The sequence below is a fragment of the Chenopodium quinoa genome, unplaced genomic scaffold (genome assembly GCF_001683475.1).
Source record: "Chenopodium quinoa cultivar QQ74 unplaced genomic scaffold, ASM168347v1, whole genome shotgun sequence".
NCBI classification, from domain to species: Eukaryota; Viridiplantae; Streptophyta; class Magnoliopsida; order Caryophyllales; family Amaranthaceae; genus Chenopodium; species Chenopodium quinoa.
In genome coordinates, this window is record NW_018742483.1 from 1,373,824 (window position 1) to 1,388,831 (window position 15,008).

The window sequence follows — 15,008 nt, forward strand, 5'->3', positions numbered from 1 at the left end:
TAAGAAAGTCTTTCATTCTTTGTTTTCGTTATCCCTTGAGACCGTTTGTCAACAATGACTCTTTTCCCTTGACAAAGAGAAAACCTCTACCTGGGAGTCGATAACAAACGCTTTCATAGATAGATATAAGTGCAATATTCAAGTTGAAACCGATTATAGACAGCTTGAGATGCTAAGGCAAAAAGAGAATGAAGGCTTTTCTTCTTCCTTCAACAAGTGGAGGGAAACTTCCGCTAAGATGATTGAGGTCCCCACCAAAAAGGAGTCTGTGAGGATGTTTATCAAGAATCTCCAAGAAAAGTATTCAAAGAACTTAAAATATCAACAAAACTTGAATACTTTTAGAGCCGTCTATGACATAGGTATCGAGATCGAAGACGACCTCGCAAAGAAAAAAACTACTTACAATAGTAACCACGGTGGCTGGAAAGGAAAGAAGAACGACAATTTTTCTTCTTCCGAAAACGCCCACTCTAGTAATAATGTTAGTACATTTGACCATAATGGTGTCTTAGCCATGGACAATCAAGGATCTAAAAGGAAACCCAGGCGAGAGTTCACACCCATTGGAATGACCTACGATAATGCTTTCGACCGTCTTTACGATTGAGGATTAATCAAACCTATTGGCCTACCGGGGATCTAACGCCAGAAAATCGATCTTCGAGATGGAATCCAAACTCCTATTGCAAGTACCATCGAGGAAACGATCATACCACTGATGAATGCTACATGTTTCAAAACCTCATTCAAGATCTCATAGAGGCAAATAAGATCCCATTGCCTCTAGCTAGCGAGAAGACTGGGTGATGTCGGAGCAAACAACACAAGACAGAGGCGATCTTCAATGACGAGATTTCATAACCTCCTTTTCTATTTCTTTTTCATTTTTTCCTTTCCCCAATAAGTCTAGCATGGGCACCTTTCTTTTCCCTTAGATTACTTTTGTAGATTCTTTCTTTTCCCTTAGATTAATTTTATAGGATCATTATTTATTTTTAATAAAATGGGCATTTTTTCCTTGCATATGATCATTTCATTACATTACAAAAAAAAAAAAAAAACCAAAATCATTGTCGAATTAAGCACAAGGTATACCAATGATTTGAGGCACCCCTTGTAGCCACATCATATTACCTTTCACCCTTCAAATATGCAATCCTTTATTTTTAAACCACTTTGAGCCTTGTCTAACGATAAACCTTTCATTTTTCAACCCATATCTACCTAATCTTGGGATGGGATGGTGTGCAACTTATGCAGTTTTCAATATCATAAAAAGCTCGAGTGAATTTAAAAGATCAAAATAAACAAAAAAATAAATAAATAAAAAGTGTACAAAAGGGCAAGTGTTCCAATGTCTTTTATATGAAAATGTCTTTGATAAGAACACGTCTCAGATTGCGTCTCTTATCGAGTGCTCGGTATCGTGCCTGAGAAACATGAATGCCAAGTGAGTGATAGACCGCATGATCGAGATTGTCCACACTTATAAAAATGAAATAAATTCTAAAGCAAAAAAAAGAGCTAAAAAAGAGTTAAAACCCTCAAGCATGAAAATACAAATATTTAAAAGCCAAGCTGCACACCTTCGGGGCTTATCTAGGGTCTTGAGCCTTTTATCCCTTTCTTCTATAACCTTTAGCCTAACCACGTTACAACTCTTAAAAAGACCTTTTTGAGGTATACACACACTTGTGCAAGGTTCGGCTAGAGCTACGTTTGGCCTGATTCCTAACGGTTACGTTGGCAACCTCACATCGAGGTGCGACCGTAATAAACATGCATTCATATTCACATTCACACACTTACACCACGATCATATCTAGGGATCCTCTATGCTCATCCCTATCTACTTAGAGCTAGACTTGGGGGCTTGATCCTTACATCATTAGCCTACCTAGCCTAAAGAGTCACCACCATCTGACTCTTTTCAATATCTTTCCACACACTTAGCCCTTGCGGCCTAACTTTAGGATCAAATATACATGACCAAATATACTTTCCCTTTAGGAACCCTTTGTCATGGAATCTTAACACAACGTTGGAGCATGCCTTGTCATATCAATATCACTCATCAATCATAATCATCATTACATTGAAGTATGAAGTGCTTAGCCTCCGTGCCTAAGTTACCCAAATACTTTCATCATTGAGTCAACAATTCAGATAGCCTAGGATCAATTAATCCTTGCACCTTGAGAAATAGTAGTAAACAACATTTGACTAAGCTCATTCAATATGCACCTTCACAAACTTTGATTCTGTTTCGCGTCTTTCTTTTCCGGGAGAAAGTCGGTACCCTACACAAAAATGACGGAAAATTTTGCTTTTTTTGCATTTTCGAGTCGCACGATCACATTACAATGCACATACGAGTCATGTATACATTGAGTCATGTCGTGTTATCACATTGAGTCAACACTATTCACACACGAGTCACATGAGGTGACACTACAAGAAAATAACCTTTTCGTAGCAATTATTTTAACCTTTAGTATCGATTGTAATTGCAACAAAAAGCTTTCCCAACGAATGGTAATTCGATACAATATCCCCCGTTGCCTTAGCCTTTAGTAGTGGTTTTCAATATCGCTGGGGTTGGCCTCAATAATCGATACGAAAAACTACATCCAATTGTGGTGATTATTGTAGCGATTACAATCGCTATTAATGTTTAACTCATTTTCTTTAAAAAAAAAAACATATGTATGATTTTTACAAGATTCGACACATACAACCTCAAACTCTTATATTAAATGTTTCACCATTAAGGTATGACATATTTTATGTATTCTTTGTCAAATAATATTTTATATATTTTATGTATTCTTTGTCAAATAATATTTTATATATTAAATGTTTAACCCGTTCTTTGGTAAGTAGCTCTTGCAATTTTTAAACCAAATGGCATGACTGTATAGCAATACGTCTCCCAAGGGGTAATAAAGCATGTCATTTCTTCGTCTTCTTTTGCCATTAAAATTTGGTTGTAACCTGCGTATCCATCCATAAAAGATAACATTGCATGTTCAGCCGTGTTATCTACCAATATATCAATATGTGGTAAAGGAAAATCGTCTTTAGGGCTAGCCTTATTAAGATCCCTAAAGTCAACACACATGCGAACTCGTCCATCCTTTTTAGGGACTGGGACGATGTTCGCTACCCATTCTGGTTAATTACGTACGCGAATGAAACCTGCGTCCAATTGTTTTTGTACTTCTTCTTTTATTTTTAGTGCGACGTCAGGTTTCATTCGTCGAAGTTTTTGTTTTACTGGTTTAAAGGTAGGGTTCAAGGGAATGGTATGTTCCGCGATTTCCCTATCTATTCCTGGCATGTCCTTAATATGACCAAGCAAACACGTCTTCGAATTTTTTGAGCGTCGATATGAGGGTCGATCGCTCTTCCGGATTTAGAGTTAAGCCAATTTTGACTTCTCTTTTGTTTTCATTAGTTCCTATATTGATTGTTTCAGTTTCATCAATGATAGTGTTCTTTTGTTCTCGTTCGTTCATTAGTTCAACCAACTTATTAATGTTATCATCTTCATTAAATTGATTATTATAGCATTCAAAAGATTCAAAAGAAGGCATATACTCGGAAATAGAGTTCATATTATTAGAATCAAAAGAAAGTACATTAAGAGAAGAATCCTTTTTGGGATCTTCATCCTTAGAACTAGAAAATAAAGACTTAGTAATGGCCACAAGGTCTAAATTTTCAGCTTCCCTAGAGTCTATAATAAATTCGTCGTCCGATTCTTCAAACATCTTCCCTTCGCCTGTGATAATTTCCAGCCTATCGCCTTTGTGATTGGTCCATTTGAAAGATTTCTTCCATCCATGCTCCAAGGTTTTATTAGAAGGGGTGATCAATGAAGTTGGGTCAAAAGCTTCATCCTGGTTGGCATTTTGATTGGTCATTGTAGCGACATGATTTTGCTCTAGTCCAAATAGCAACTTGAATGCTTGCCTATCATAGCACCCTGGAGTTGGGTACTTTGATTTAACGATACTAAAATCATCATCAAAGAAGTAGAAATCGTGAAATATTTCGAATCCAGGCTTCTTGATTCCTTCCAAAACCAATGGTTCTAGAAAGTCATAGCATGGGTAGTCTTCTCCCTCCCTAATGAATTGTCCATTAAGGGTTTGTTGATAGGATGGGAGTAAAGTGACTATCCCCTTGTTGTCATCTCTACGTGCCTTTCTTTTCTCATCGTGAGACTTCAATTCTTCTTTAGTTGGTTTGTATCCCAATCCAAAGGAGAAGCTTTTCTTTGGGATAGGAAGTAAGAAAGAATTCTTCATTCCTATTCCCAAAGGCATCCCAGGAAAGTAACTACTCTTAAATAAGATGTTGTTTATTATCTGGGTGGAATATGGATCAATCTTGAAAGGTTCTTCCAAGTCTTCTTCCATTTTTATTATGCAGATTGGCTCCGTGGCGAATCCCCACATGTCCTCTTCATCATTGTCATGGTTAATTTCTAGGAGTTATTGATCGTTTATTGCTATTTTTAGTGGAGAAGCATGTATAGTAATAGGTAGCCCTTGTTAGTTCAACGTAATCATTTGATGAAGTGAGGATGGTATTGCACCAAGCTCATGTATCCAAGGACGTCCAAGTAGAAGGTTGAATGTAGGTTTTATGTCCATAACATGGAATTCAACCATCTTTTGTATTGGGCCTGTGGTAATTGGTAGCTTAACAGTTCCACAAACCGATCTTCTCGAGTTGTCATAGACCCTAATGCTTTGTGTTGTTGATTGAAAATCTTTTTCTGGATTAAGGCCTAAATATTTTGCAGTTCGCAATGGGCATACGTTTACAGCTGACCCATTGTCTACCAAAGTTAGAAGGATGTTATATCCCTTGCACCCCACAGTTAAGTATAATGCATTGTTGTGGGTAGTGTCTTTTGAAGGCAAATCATCATTAGTGAAAATGATTGATTTGTCATATTTCTCGCTAGTAAGCAAGCTAACGAGATCTTGAGGGGTTGTGTCCGTGCTTATAGACAAAGCCGTTAGAGCGTTCATAAGGGAATTCCTATGTTCTTTAGAAGTACTTAGGAGTTCCCAAATGCTAACTTTCGCCTTGGATTGGCGAAGTTGTTTGACCAATGGATCTTCCACCTCAAGAGGAGGTGATATTGTATTTTGTACTTGACCTTGATTTTGCGTGGTCGAAGATCCATTTAGTGGTGGTGTCTAGTAAATTCGTCTAGAACGAGTTAAATGATCTATCTCGTTTGGATTAGTTGTAGAACTTATGAACCAACTTTCTTCTAGAGGCTTTGAGCGTGCCTCCATTTCAAGATGTTCCATGAGTTGAACTTGATGCCATTGTTCATCCAAGGAGAGATTTGATAAGTCTTGTGACTTCCCCAAGAAATGATCCCAATCAAGCGCTCCATTTGTTTCATTTTGTAAACAAGAAGGAGGTGGGACGACGGCATACTAAGAGATATATAAGTCTTGAAAGTCATCGTTCCATAGCCCACATACTTCATTAGTTGCCCCTATGAGTATTGTGGGAAGAGGTTCTCCTATAGGTGTGATGTAGTTCAATGGATTGAACGTATCGCTTCCCATATGGTCCTCATCAATGTGAAACACCCCCAAGGGGGACGCATTATTGTTTTGTTTAGGCGTGGGAATTCTCCCACCGTCTACCAAATCCTGTATTTTATGTTTTAAGACAAAGCAACGTTCAGTGTCGTGTCCATTGCCTCTATGATAAGCACAATAAACATTACCATCCCAATTAGGAAACCTTCTTTCTGATGGAGTGGGTGGTGTTGGTCCTGTTGGTGCAAGTAAGCCTTTTTAATTTAATTTTTCTAACAATTCTTTATAGCTTACAGGAAATGGAGTAAATTTTCTTTCTTTTATCCATCTTTTCCTAGGATCATTATATTGATTTGTGTTGTGGTATTGCGTGGAGGTTGTAAATACATCAATAAAGGATGATGAGCCATCATTCCCCTTCTTGTAATTATTTTTAGGTTGATGATGAGGCTTATTTGCTTTTTCTTTAGCAAGATCATCTTCAATCCTAGTAGCCACGGAATAGACCTTTTGGATAGTGTCTAAACCAAGGTAACGTAGATGCTTGTTGTACTTTTCATGACAATTGTCAATAAACTTTTGTACTAGCTCGAGTTCGGGCGGCCTTTGGCCAAGGTGGGCCGCCTTTTCTCGCCATCTACCATAGAAAGCAAGGAAACCTTCATCGTCGCCTTGCTTAAGCATTTCGAGTTCACGTAGAGTGGACTTGTACTCTACGTTACTCTCATATTGGGTAATGAAAGCCGAAACTACATCTTCCCATGTTGCTTTGAATTTTGGGCTAGCCCATAGTACCACTCTCTTACGGTTGGGTCTAGAGACAAGGGGAAAGTCAAAGCGTAAAGCTTAGGATCGACCCCCTTTAGTGCCATGGTGCCAGTAACACACATTAAATGATTTTGTGGATTATTGGTCACCTTGAATATTGGTAAGTCCGTAGCTACGAACGTTTCCGGTAAAGCAAGTCCTGCGGGAGGAGCAAACTTTTCTGCGTCAAAGTACTTGTTCCTCATTGTAGAACGGAGAACTAGTTTCTCTAACGACTTTTCTTTGATGGATAATTGTTCCATCTTTTCTTGTAAGGCTAAAGCTTCAGCATTTTTCTTACTAGCCTTTTCAATTTTCTTAATTCTCTTTTCCTCGGCTTCTTGAGCCTTTTCTTCTCTCAAAAGAAGAATCTCATCTTGAAGTTCTTGAATGGTAGACATCATTATTGGAATAGGACTAGTTGTCGAAGGAGAATGGTTTGAAAGGGTTGGATCTTTAGGTGGTAAACGTAGAAGGCGAGCGCCCGAGATTCTTCTTTCCGAAGATTGGAAACCGGCCCTAAAGAAGTACGAAAGGATAAGTAAACCAATATGCTTGCTTAGAAGGGGAAGAAGGAAAAGAAAAAGAAAAAAAAAAGAAAATGACGCAAGATATATTCGAACGGATAACATTGCCCGCAACAATTCTTGAATAAAGTTATCATTTTAACGAATCAACTTGTTTTTTGCAAAATCAAAACTGATTCGTACAGTGGGCGTGCGTAAGTAATTGAGTTGCGCGCGGATGTCGGGCGCAACTAATTTTCTTGCGCGAGGTATGGGCGCGCAACTCTGTGAGTTGCGCGTGCCACGTGCTCGTATGACTTTTTTTTTGTTTGAGCGTTTTTTTATTTTCCCTTCTTTTTTTTACATCGTTCTTTTTTTTTGTTTGTTTGTTTTTATTTTTTTTTTATGTTACCCGTTGAATATGACTCTAAATTACGAAGAGACGAATTCGTAATTGGGAACCTAGACCAAGCTAAAAAGAAGAAAGAAATCTATCCTAACACGTTGCATATAGTCATGTAATCACACAAGTATGCCACAAGTTATAATCCACATATTGCCATTCTAAGGTCGAAAAGGCTTGGGTGTCCAAGGTACCATATCTTAAGAAACGACGCACAAATCAATCACTCAACGAGTTGACTCACGACATCGCTCTCCCAACGTTTTGTTGGTGATATGGGTGGGATGATTGTTATTGATTTCAGGATAGAAGCCTGGTGTTGGCAACCCCTAGTCAATGAGCCAATCCCCATGGTTTAAGTGTGCTATACTTATGCATGATGCAATGTTGCTTGTTTGACTTTTAGTTTTGTGCAAAAGGAAGATATTATGCGTTCAAGTCTCGCTCTCTAACTAGAGATTATCCAAGTTAGCTCTCGTTACAACCCATAGTTAACCTGGTCTTGGATACCTTGGACCATAACTACGAACTAATCATGTAACCTCTAAGTCCCCAGCGGAGTCGCCAGTGTAAGGAGGGTGTTCCCGTCGTAGGGGATCCTTCTCCTTAGATGCCCATGGCCCCTTAAAGCCTAGGACTTTACACTTGTTAGGGTGTATTAGGATTTGAATTCCTGAATGTTTGGGAGACATTTGAATTAGAGATGATTCTATCATATACGCTTTTTTGTAAGAAACAAGTAGGAGTCGCCAATGAGTTTTAGGAAAAACCTATAAACCTTGTTCATGCCTTTCTCCCAAGTAGAGTTTAAGGGATATTTAGCATGAATCATAAGTTTACCCATGCCCAAATTGGTCTAGAAAACTAGAAATTAGTTCGGGAGCGAGGGTACTAAGATAACGTTCCCTTTAGAGGGGAATCGCGATCCTAGCCCTAGTGCGGCCTCTACTAGCTCTTCCTTTGCACAATTTCATTGCCAAACAATATATGCAACGTGATACCTAACAACTATGTTAATTGATTTTATTTACACATTAATTCACATAGGAATTACATCGTAAGGTCGTTATTCTTATTTAATCAAATTCGTGAAAAGAACAATAAAATAAACAATATTCGCCTTGACTTAGGTGATCAACCAACAATTATTTTATTCAATTTTAATCTTGATTAACGAAAGAATACTATGTGAAATCAGTTAATTTATTATTTTAAGGTGATCAAACAACACTAATTAATTAATTAAAGTTCTTTTAAACAATAAAAATAATGGTGATTTAACTAAGTGCTCGGGAATTTACCACTTCTCTTTGCTAGATCCCCGTTTAGAACACTTATGGACTCCTTCTTGTTGGGGAACCTCCACCATAGTATCAAAATATCGAAAAGGGTGAGTGTTTAGGATAAGAGGGTTTGGATGCACAAGTTTACAAGTATTCTACCAGAGTTTAGGTTAACTTTTTGTGTCTTGAAGCCTCGGATTAGGGTCTTATTTATAGGGAATGATTAGGTTTAGAGTTTAGAGCATTCTGCCGCAGCAGGTGTCGCGCGCAACTGAGTAGTTTGCGCGCGGCTGTCGCGCGCAACTAAGTAGTTTGCGCGCGGCTGTCGCGCGCAAGTTATGTCTTATTTTAATATTATGAGTAGTTTGGCAGCAGGTGTCGCGCGCGTAGCTCTATGGTAAGATTCGATTTTCCAATATTTTAATATTCTGAATCTTACGCGAGCTCATCTCCGAAAGTTGCGCGCGACTGCTGAGCGCGACTTTGTGAGATGCGCGCGATATTTTCCACGGCAGCTTTTATTTTAACGTAGACGCTCCTAAATCCGTCATTATTGGGTTTTAAGCACGGGCTTAAGCCTAATTATGATCGGGTTTAGTTAATTTGGACCTTGTGTTGGCCTTGTTCTTTTATCTGGGCTAGTCTTTTGTGTTTTGTGGCTTAACCAGTTATCCATAAGCATTCTTTACTTTGATCCAACACGAAAATGGTTTTATTTATCGTCATTGCACTTCCAGTTGGGACAGGAGGCTAAAAGTAGATGTCTACAGTTAGATGTCTACAATGTGCGTGGGACAATGAGAGGTTAAGTAGGTTACGTTGCGTAATAAAAGAGTCTATGTGGCACATGGACGTTCTTAAGAACGTCTTTTAATAAATTAGTACAAACTAGTTTTTAGGCCTAGGCGTGCGATACCCCGAAATACTGCATTGATTTTATGATTGAAATTCTGATTTATATTTAATTTTAATAGAATGAAATATAGTATGATCTGATAATAGTTTAGTGGCTAACATTCCAAAATTAATATCAAATATATTAGGTTGTTATATAACTCCCATGGGGCGGCATTCGAAGCAACATCTTTTAAAAAACAGAGGAAAGTTTTACCCATTTTAACCTCATACTTAAATAAGAACTAATATATACAACCCAAACGCTCCTAAAGGCCACTTATTCACAATCTTATGTTGTGTCCAGATGTAGGGAATATTTCAAGCATTACCCCAAACTTGAACCTCAATGTGATCATACACTTAAGCATGGTGGCGTCCAAAGGGAAGGAAGCTAGAGTAAAAGAGTCGCCAACAAGTTTTAGGAACTTATAAACCGTTCACAGGGTGAAGTTTACATCCCTTAACGATCCAGAAGATCGTTAACTCCAATAGGTCTGGAACCATGACTGGTGTTCGGGGATGAGGGTACGAATCCAATCTAAAAGAGAAAGAACTCGGCCTAAAAATAGGTCTCTACTTTATTTTACTTGTATTCATGTGCGCTTTCTGACTAACATACCATCAATAGATTTACCCTAAACTTGTTTATCTATGTTGGTTGAATATTAATGCACAAATAATTCTATTATTGGCGATCACTTGAATTATAATCCAGCAGGCTAAAGTCGTATCACCCAATCAAAAGTAATTCCTAAATCCTCTAGCTAATGCAGATAGGGAAGTATGGTCGAATCCACGGGGAAACAAGTCTTTCTATTCCTAATTAATTATTATAATCTAAATTATTAAGTAACCAAAATATTGTAATAAAATGATAACTAAACTACTAAGAGTAAAAGTAGGGAAGAGTAAGAATAGAGAAAATCAATGAATAAAAGACCTAGGGCATAGGTTCACCAATAAACAATATTTCAGGGTAAAACATAATAATCAGTCATCAATGGATCAATTAATCAGATCGTAAAGGCCTTTCACTACGTATTACAATCACAGAATTAATCTACCGGTATTAAATCTCATCTCTCAAATCTTGACTTAACCATTAATAAATTAACCTGCCTATTGAAACTAAGCCTAAACATCAATTCTCATCTCTCGAATCTCGAATTAATATTGCTAAACTCATACATAAAAGACCTGCGCAAATCTAGTTGCAGAGCATTAATTCAATCAATAAGAAATTAATCTAGCATTGACAATTTACAACAATAAATTAACCCTCCATATGATTCATGGATCCCCACAACCCTAGAAATTAAAATACTCAAACATAATAAAAACTAAACAAAGCAATTAAAGAAAGCATGATAAAAAGCAAGAATTAAAAGAAGAGAATAATAGTATTAAAGTAATGAGAAAACAAAATAATAAAATTGATACGAAGAGTAGAAACAGAAACAAAGCTAAAAGAAAACTAAAAGAAGTCTAAAAACTAAAGTAAGAAAAAGTTGCCTAACTACCTACGTACTGCCTCCTTAAATAGGATAGGAAAAGGGAGTTTGAAACTAAATCAACTTCTAAATTCTAATCCTCCTCCAACTCCCCCATAAACAAATCCCCAGTTAAAATAGTCCACCGACTTTGCTTTCCTACCCCAATACAAAAACTCAAATTACAAGATCACCAGCCCACTTTGCTTTGGTCCGATAGATCCAGACCGCTAAAATAACGCCCAGTGGTTGGCTCTTATTGGTCGACTGATTTGCAATCTTGGTCCATTGATTTTCAGGCCTTAATTCTTTCTTTTGTTCACTAATTCCTCCATTATAATAAATGTAGTCCGTCATACTTGTTTGAACTCATGCTAGTAACTTGGACCTTCGTAGCCTATGCACTTAATTGAGCCCTTAATCACTGAACTAAATTCCTCTAACTCGGTCTTGGGCTTAAAATATTTGGTCATAAAATACGGTCCGACTCCAATGTCTTCGTAGTGGCTCAATAAGCTCGGAAATTGTCATAAATCTGCAAATTCCTACAGAATAATACCAACTCTACAAAAACACTAGAAAATGTATATTAGTAATTGTAGACACCCATTTGTGTCTCCCCAAAACCAAAACCAGTGATGAGTACCTTTCACGTCGAATCATAATCAAATGAAGTGAAAGTATGGAAAGTTTAGCGTTGCGGATAGTTTTAATTTCTCTTCTTTTCTCTCCGTTTTTGAAAACATATATTAAGAAACAGCCAATCCAGTTTGGTTGGTCCATGATATGGGTCCAACAGTAGTGTAGTTAAATAGAGCTTGAAAAGACTTTTCCAACGATATATTATAAACCCAATTCCGATGAATATTGAGGAAGTTATGGCCAAATTACTAAACTGGGCCTAGTTTGAGCCTTATATGCGGCCCAATGATCTAGAGGAAGGCCTAATATGGATTTATCATTTCTAATGCAATTTGAAATGGTTTTAGTCTTCTAGATTCTTCTAGAAGGTTCTTTTCATTCCTAATTCAATTAGCATTGATAAATTGACTTTTGTTGACTTTTTAGAGTTTTAATCCGAATAAAAGAATGTTTTTGAGGAAAATACGATTTTATCCTCCTGTACGGTAAATATCTATCTGATTTTAGAAAACGCGTCAATAATTAAGTTAGCGCCAAACGCCAGCATTAGCGCCTAACGCTAAGCTTGGCGCCTGGCGCTAATGTCAGCGTCTGGCGCTAACCTCGTTTTGCGCGTCAGGACTTTGTTTCGATTTTCTATCTTTTTGGCTGATTTTCTCTATAAATAGTCTTCAAAAAACTCCGTTTTCATTCACCAACTCTCATCAAGAATTTCTTAATTACTCTCTCTCTCTTTTCTAAACTAGGCTTTTCTCAAAATACAAAATTCCGCATTCACAAGACCTAGATACACTTAGCCATATTCGAAGTCGCCTTTGCCCTAGACGTGAAAGGATTAAATTTATGAGGGTTTGGTCCCAAATCTCTCTTTCAATCATTTAATTTAATTGTTTTATTATTTTCCTTGAAGTTACTAACGTGTGTATTATGTTATTAGAAAGAGGTACGAGGCATCCAAGTAAGTACTTTAATGGTTTTTGTTGATATTATGATATAGAAATCATGCTTAGGTTGTTGTTATGATTCCTAATGTTATGTTAGGGCGTTTTGATCTTCCTAGTATCATGTTTAGGGTAGCTTTAATATCAAGTATGATTAAAAGTATGATGCCTTTTATGTTCTTCCTAATATTTATGATTGTTAGTATCATATTAGGGCTATATATTAGATTTTTATTGCTTAGTGACATGCTAGGGTTTGTCATTAATCTTGTTAGTACCATGTCTAGGATCTTGCTATTATTATGCTTTAACATAAACATGTTTATTATTATGATTGTTATTATGATTTTAATTATTATTATGATTGTCATTATGTTGCTTGATTATATTTATTGTTATTGCTTGATCACGCTTTTTATGCATGTTTAAAGGGAATTGATACCTGTAATCACGCTTAATAACATAATTAATAATCTTATTTTGGGTTAATTTGATTATAATTCAAGTGATCGCCAAAAAATAGTTTATTTGTGCATTAATATTCAACCAACATAGATAAACAGGTTTAGGGTTAATCTTGTTGATTGCATATTAGTCAGAAAGCGCACATGAATACGATTAGAATAAAGTAGAGGCCTATTATTAGGGCAGGTTCAATCTCTTTTAGGTTGAATTTGAACCTTCATCCCCGAACTACCAGTCATGGTTCCAGACTTATTGGAGTTGACGATCTCTTGGATCGTTAAGGGGTGTAACCTTCACCTCGTGAACGGTTTACAAGTTCCTAAAACTTTTTGGCGACTCTTTTGCTCTATCTTCTTTCCCTTTGGACGCCACCGTACTTGAGTGTATGATCACAATGGGGTTCAAGCTAGGGGTAATGCTTGAAATATTCCCTACAGTTTTTGGCGACTCCGCTGGGGAGTATTTCTATTTTAATTTTTGAAATTTATTTCGGCAATGATTTAGAATTAGTGGATGAGACTCGAAAAGTTCTAAGTATTTCATGTGCGTAATTTCGATTAACATTATTGCCATATGCATAAAAAAGATCTCATTGGAAAGACCATCCGTAATGAGTTAAAACATAGGATTTTTACAGGTTGGAAATTTGAGGAATATCTTTCACAACTAGGGTCGAAATAACACTGTGCGAAACTGGAAAATTTTATCGGACACAGAAATCTCTTGAGGCATGTAGGAACTAGCATCAGCGAACAAAGATTAGGGCCAGTATTTTGACTTTAGCGCTAGACGACAGCCTCTGTCGCCAGGCGCTAAAGCTAAAAGCTGGCGCCAGCCTCTGTTTGCTGGCGCCAAGTTCTTCCAATACCAAGCCAGAAATATGCGTTCTAATTTTGACCAGTTTTTAGCATTGTTTGCTCGATCCTACTTCCTGATTGAGTTTGTCTCACTTTTTTGAAACCCAAATGTGTTCTACATATGGACATAACCCTCTGGGAATTCATGCTCCATCTACCTGATTGAACGCTCTGAGAAACAAATGGTACATCCGAGAATGTTGAATTCACCAAATCATGGAAGCGAATTTTTCTAAATTCGCGATGTCCTATCCACTCGCACCAACCCTTCACGGTTAGGATTCCGCGCGGTACATCCGGACAATTAAGCATGGACCCTCTATTGACTAACCCATTTCCCGAACTTTAGAGAACTAGAGCCATGGTTAGGTTGCTAACTCATTGCATCACATCGTGCCTATTTAACTAATTGTGCATTATTTGTTGTGCATACTCTATGTGTTTTTCCTCACCGTTTTGTTTGACTTGTGCTAAGATTAAATAAATTAATGACTAAAAGAACTTTGCCTAATTAATTAATTAATTAATTTGAGTAAATAAAGTCTAATATTTTAACCAAAATTGACTTAGTATGACTTTAGGCATACCCCTGTTGATCAATAATACCGAAAACAGTTTCAGATCGACGCTCCAGTAATTGCGCCAAAGTTTAAACTGTAGCGCCACTCTGTGCAGTGTGGCGCCTGGCGACAGTTCTGTCGTCTGGCGCTACACTGCAAAGAGAGGCGCCAGTCCTGTCATTTGACGACAGTTCAGTTTGTTGCTCTAGTCATCACTTTGTGTCCAATTAAACAGTTTGCTAATTAATACGGTTAAAAATTACTGTTAATAATACCTTGTTAAGTCATTAATTGAGTCTAGGCACCAAGTCCTATGGTCTTACACAAAATTCCAAGCATGTCACTTACACTCACCACATAACGCACACACCAATACACACTTTTGACCATGTCTAAGAAAGTCTTGTATGCGCGTTTTTTCCGTCATTTTTTTTAGGGGGGTAAGTCGGATATTAATCCTCCAATTTAAATCACTTGATTAAATACCATTCCTAAAAATATATACCTTATATTTGCAAAAAAAATGCACCATTTTTATTTTTTATTTTTTTCCTCTTTAAAACCGTAAAGTCAAGGTT